We start from the raw sequence: 6,255 nt of genomic DNA on the forward strand, positions 1-6,255 counted from the left end.
GCCCATCTAGCGCTCCAATTGTTGAGCGCTCGTCCCATACCGTTCGTTCATCTTCGCCTCAGTTTTAGGACGAGCGTTCGGTCTTCGTCTTGACGACTCGAGATTTTATCCAGACGTTCGGTCACTTACGTATTAGTGGCGTTCGTTCTTGTTATGGCTTTGTTCTCAGTTTGGCGGGCGTCCATGGTCACCGTTCGGTCTTATTTTTGGTTTAAGTCTTAAGCGTTCTACCGTTCGGCCATGCAGGTTTATCGTTCGTTCTTCAGTAACTGAGAGCGTTCGGTTATTTTGTTTTAATGAACGTTCGCTCTTCATCTGGACGTTTGGTCTTGGTTGTGTGATTGAGCGTTCGGTCTCTTTGTGATATCGTTCGTCATGTATGGTGTTGCGCTTAAGGACGAACGTTCGGTCTTGTACTGTGTGATTGAACGTTCGGTCTCTTTAAGGACGAACGCCCCGATCACTAAACCAAAACGAACGAACGCTCGAAATTGCATATGCTTTTAACGCTCGCTCTTGGTTCTGTGTTACTGATTGTGAGCGTTCGGTATGATTCAGACTGTGAGCGCTCGTTTATTTTATGAACGGTCGTTTGTTTGCATATTGACCGAACGTCCAAAACTGGCTGCATTTTAAATTGATGTGTCAGTGAAGATTCCCACCGTCGACTGCCGAAAATGTCTGCCATGTGAAAGCTGCAGACGATATGGGTTTCGCGATTAAAAAAAGGGGGGTGAAGCAGAGAATATTCCTGGCTAACACTTCCACTTGTCTTCCACGTGCGCCCAGATGGAACCCCTGCTGATTCCGTCTGGCATCCCAAACGCGTGCAACGCCCTGCCTCCCACTTACCTTCAGCATCATTACCTTATTCGAAAAAAGGGAGGGAAAAATGAAACGGAATCTCCAGCAAGGTCACCTGGGCATATTCAAACCGAACTCCACCACCAACATCATTATCCATTTTCACGGCATAATCCTTCAATCACCACCTCTGACCCCCGCCAAATACCGTGACCACTTCACTCATCAGCCACCAGGTTGCACCTCCACGGGACCACCAGGAACCCATCTTTGAGTCACAGCCGTCATCATCCCAAGCCCCCTCAGCCACCATTGCCATCCTCAATACTACCGTCTAGCTCCTTCATCACCATTGCACCACTGTAACTCTCCACCGTGACCAGTCCAACACCGTCATCATCTTCCTCGGAAACCTTCCACCCAAACCGCCAAGTTGCTGCCACCGTGCTCAGTCTAAAACACCAAAACCGAACGCTTAGGCTGAAACATCAAAGTTTGAATGGAACCATAAAACGCGTAGTATAACCTTACGTTCATGCACAAATTAAACTTAAGCATAAAACGCAAACCCAGAAACACAAACTTGAATGGAACCAACGACTGAAAGCAAGCATGAACAATAAAATCCTACCTTGGCAGCGTGAAAGAGATGATGAACAGTAAAACTTGCAGTACAATGAACAGTTAAAGCGTAAAATGAATAAGAAACTTGAGTGGAGAAACAGATTCAACTAGAAAATTTCAAAGAGACTCAGTTCAATACATGAAAATGGGAAAGAAACCAAACCCTAAACCTCCCCAAATGGGAAAGAAACCTAAACCTAAACCCCTCTTTTTCGTCCACCGAACAGTCGACACTCCGGCGGCACTCCGGCGATGCTCCGGCGGTTAATGCAAAGGTCCGGCACAGGGAGGGAAGCAGGTGGGACGAATCGAGACTCAGAACGCGCCCCTAGTTCGCTGGGTTGGAGGGAAGACGATGCCGCCTTCGTTTCGTTGGCCAACGTCGGAGCTGCGGCGACCGTGAATCGGAACCGGCTGGAGGGGTTGAATAGCTCCGACACGGCCTTCAACGTTGTCCGGCGGCATTCCGGCAAGCACTCCGTCGGACCTCTCTCTCTCTCGAATGCCCTTTCTCCAACTCTCTCGGCCTCTCTCTAGGTCACACTCTCCCTCTCAACCTTCGCGCTTCTCTCTCTACAATTCTTCCAAAAATGAATTTCAAATTTGAATTTGAAAGGCACGTCTTGAAAACCCTGCCCACCCCCTTTCCACGTCAGATTTCATTTTCAAATTGATTTTCTACGTGGACCACTCAAATTTAGACACGTGTGGCGTGTCTAAATGTTGTCAAAACAGGTTGTTCAAGTATCATTTTCCCAAAGAAAAATATGTAAATATAGAGTGTTATCAAACACGACGACCACAACGTCGGACGTTGCTCCAGGAGAGAAGCCGCCACTCGCCGCCACCGTCGTCGGCGCGTATAGCCCACGCACCTACCTCCGGTGAAACTCACTTGCCGCCACTGCCACAGACAGAGTCGTCAAAGCCTCCTGAGTCTTTTCCTAGAGTCGGTGACAACCCGTTTGGCCTATATTTGAGTAGATCTGAGTTTTAAGTTCTGCTCCTTTTTTTTCGGTGTGACCCACAGGCTGTCGTTGTCTCAAAAAAGGTCACCGGAGCCTCCTGGGCTTTGAAGTAAAAAATGAAAAAAGCAAGGTATGCCTCCTGAAGAAAGCATTGTATGGGCTTAAGCAATCCACTGGAGCATGGTTTGGAAGATTTACAAAAGCAATGGTTTCCTTGGGATACTAACAAAGCCAAGGAGATCACACTCTATTCATAAAGCACTCTTCTACAAGTAAACTCACTCTATTGTTTGTGTATGTAGATGATATGATTATTGTAGGAGATGATGAAATAGAAAAATTGGCATTAAAAGATAAATTGGCACCTCAATTTGAAATGAAAGACCTAGAAAAACTCAAATATTTTCTTGGAATAGAGGTTGCCTACTTCAAGAACGGAATTTTCATCTCCCAAAGGTAATATGTACTTGATATCCTCAAAGAAACAGGAAAAGTAGGATGTAGAACCTCAACAGTTCCTCTAAAACAGAATCACAAAATTGGAAGTGAAGAAAGTGCTCCTGTAGAGAAGTCCGATTGGTAGGAAAATTGATTTATCTATCACACACAAGACCTTGTGTGACATCCCAAAAATACAGTCATAACTATAAATTCAGAAAAATCACATTTAATAATAATCTCAAACAGTTTTTCCACTAAAAATTAAAAACGAACGAATGACCAAGGACGAACGTCCTTGAGTACAGTACAACATTAAGGGACAAGCGTGCACAACTGCACGTCCACACAAGAGTTACAAGAAATAAAACCGAACGTACAAGAAAATCTGACCGAACGGTTTACAGAAAACAATTACCGAACGGTCGAAATCAACTTAAATGAAAACTAGAGGTGGTCGGACGACCACTCACGCCAACAACTAACTAGCCGAGCGTCTCACTGCTCGGTCTTCACTTCAACATCAACCAGGTTCTCTTCATTCAGCGCCTCTTCCAAACGTTCGTCTCCCTCTGCTCACATCCACACGGATGATCATCGCAATGACAAGACGGACGTACAAGAACAATTGACAACACAAGGAAAACGAAAGGATAAGCTTACATAATTTAACTCATGCATCAACATACAATTTCAGGTAAACAATTCAACATACATGCATATCTCAACATACACATTCATTACATAACAACCAACTTCAACGTACTCACTAAATAAAACTCAACACGACTGACTGTCCGGACTGTATGAAATCTGTGTAGTTTCGGTGTTCGTGCACCCGGGTGATGTAGTAACTGGAACTCTCATCAGCTGTCCAAATAATCACCAGGACTAGGACCTCCTGCCGTTCCCACACATGACGTACCCTCTCTACGTGAGGACGAGTACTCACGGAACATCAGGATGAACTACCGGCTAAGCTTACCACATTCATACATTACAAATCTTAATAATCAAGTTCTGAGTCGTTCCTCCTTGGAACGCTCTTTCAAAAGTCACAACATTTCCATTCATCTCATATACACTTCATCATTTACTATTCGTCCTCATTTACTATTCATCATCATTTACTATTCATCATGTACTGTTCATTAATATCATGTACCGAACGTCCCAACCCAAGGAGACCGAGAACGAACGCAGTGAACGAAACCAAGAGAACGCTCGTTCGTATTAAAGTACGAACGGCAGAAAAACAAATAAGTTCGGAAAATGGCCAAGTATGATGCTGTTCATTTGGACGAACGCTATTTTATGGGAAAAGAGAACGAGCGCTCAAAATGATACCGAGCACTATTCGGACGAACGCTCAGTTGGAGACCGAGCACTATTAGGACGAACGCTCGAGGCCGAGCACTATTTGGACGAACGCTCGAGTCCGAGCACTATTTGGACGAACGCTAAGTTGGAGACCGAGCACTATTAGGACGAACGCTTGAGGCCAAGCACTATTTGGACGAACCCTCGAGGCCGAGCACTATTTGGACGAACGATCAGTTGGAGACCGAGCACTATTAGGACGAACGCTCGAGGCCGAGCACTATTTGGACGAACGCTCGAGGCCGAGCACTATTTGGACGAACGCTCAGTTCGAGACCGAGCACTATTAGGACGAACGCTCGAGGCCGAGCACTATTTGGACGAACGCTCAGTTGGAGACCGAGCACTATTAGGACGAACGCTCGAGGCCGAGCACTATTTGGACGAACGCTCAGTTGGAGACCGAGCCTCATTTATAACGAACGCTCGGTATGAAACCGAACGACACTTTGAGCGTACGTTCAGTGTAAGACCGAACGCTCCAGTGACTCAGATTAATAAATCTTGAAAATAAACTAAGAGAATTTTTGGAGAAGTAATACGAACGGGAAAATGCACTGTTACATATACATATACAAGTACAAAAAGAGAGAATTTATCAAACGTACAAGATTCAACAGGACTAAACCGAACGCTCAAACAGTGAGGACGTTCGTCCTCGACCAGGATTCTACCCAGATGACAGAATCCCATTTCAATGATTTTTGCCAACAAAACCGAACGGTCAATGACCGTTCAGAACGAACGCACAACATCTCAGGGAAGGTGCAGAAGTGCCTAAAACTCATTTTTTTTTAAATGGTGACCCCTGTTCATCTGACTGAGTATCTGTGTTGGACTTTCTGTACATATTGGCTAACTGTCTCGGGTAATCGTTTACAGAGGTGCTGTAAACGATTACCAGACCCTTTTCTTTTCACCACTCTCAGTCATATATCATTCTCATTCCATAAAAACGAACGTTCAACATAAATCAAACATAACAGCTTCATATAATCAAAATAACGAACGTTCATGCAAATCACCCCAGAAACATCATACAGTAAAATAACGGACGTTCATACCATCATTTCATACATCATGCATTACTTTCATGCAGCCAAATAACGAACGTTCAAATAGCATACATCAAACCAGTTAAATTAAATAAGCTTCCCTTACCCGGAAATGGACGAACGTTCACAGACGCACACACCGACGCTTCTCCACTCAAATTCCACTAACCAGCGCTCGTTAATCCACTGTACGAGCGAACGAACCCCAACACCAAACTCAGAATCACGCTAGAGATTCACTAACCGAACGTTCTTCTCTGGAAGCTCTTGTCGCCGAGCGTCCTTCCACGTTGCCGGAATCCAGAATTGGAGGGGATGAAACAGTGGTTTCTTAGAGAGAGAGAGAGAATGCAGAGAGCAAGGGAAGAGAAGGAATTCTCAGAAATGAAGCAAAGAGATGCGTGAAGGGAGGAGTGGAGAATAAGTTCAAAAATCTCAGATTTGCTTTCTTCTCCGCCAGCGCACGTCCGCACTCGCCAGCGCACGTCCGCACTCGCCAGCGCACGTCCGCACTCCGCCAGCGCACCCCACGACGCCTCTGCCAGCCCATACCGGACGGTCGACCATTCTACAGTTGCCACGCGTCTTCCACTACCGTCGACGCACGTTCTTCCTGACTGCCCATGCCGGTCGTCCCTTCTGCAGCGCACGTTCGCACCATGCCAGTCAGCTTTCCACCAACATTCCTGACTCACCTCCATGTGCAGCACCAGGCGTTCCGTTAGTGGCTGTCAGGCGCTGCTGTCGCCCATGTGCCCTGCTGGTGTGGCGCGTCCTCCTGCTGCCACGTGGACGCCACGTGGACGCCACGTGGACGCACGTTTTCCGAGGCCTGACATTCCCCTCAACTACAAAAATTTTCGTCCTCGAAAATTAGGACTGAGTCTCGAACAGATGGGGATACAAATCCTTAATGGCATCTTCCACTTCCCACGTAGAGTCGCCCGTCTTCTCGTCCCAGACGACTTTCACCAGTCTGACTGCTT

This window comes from Vigna angularis, chromosome 6 (assembly GCF_016808095.1).
Source record: "Vigna angularis cultivar LongXiaoDou No.4 chromosome 6, ASM1680809v1, whole genome shotgun sequence".
Lineage (NCBI taxonomy): Eukaryota > Viridiplantae > Streptophyta > Magnoliopsida > Fabales > Fabaceae > Vigna > Vigna angularis.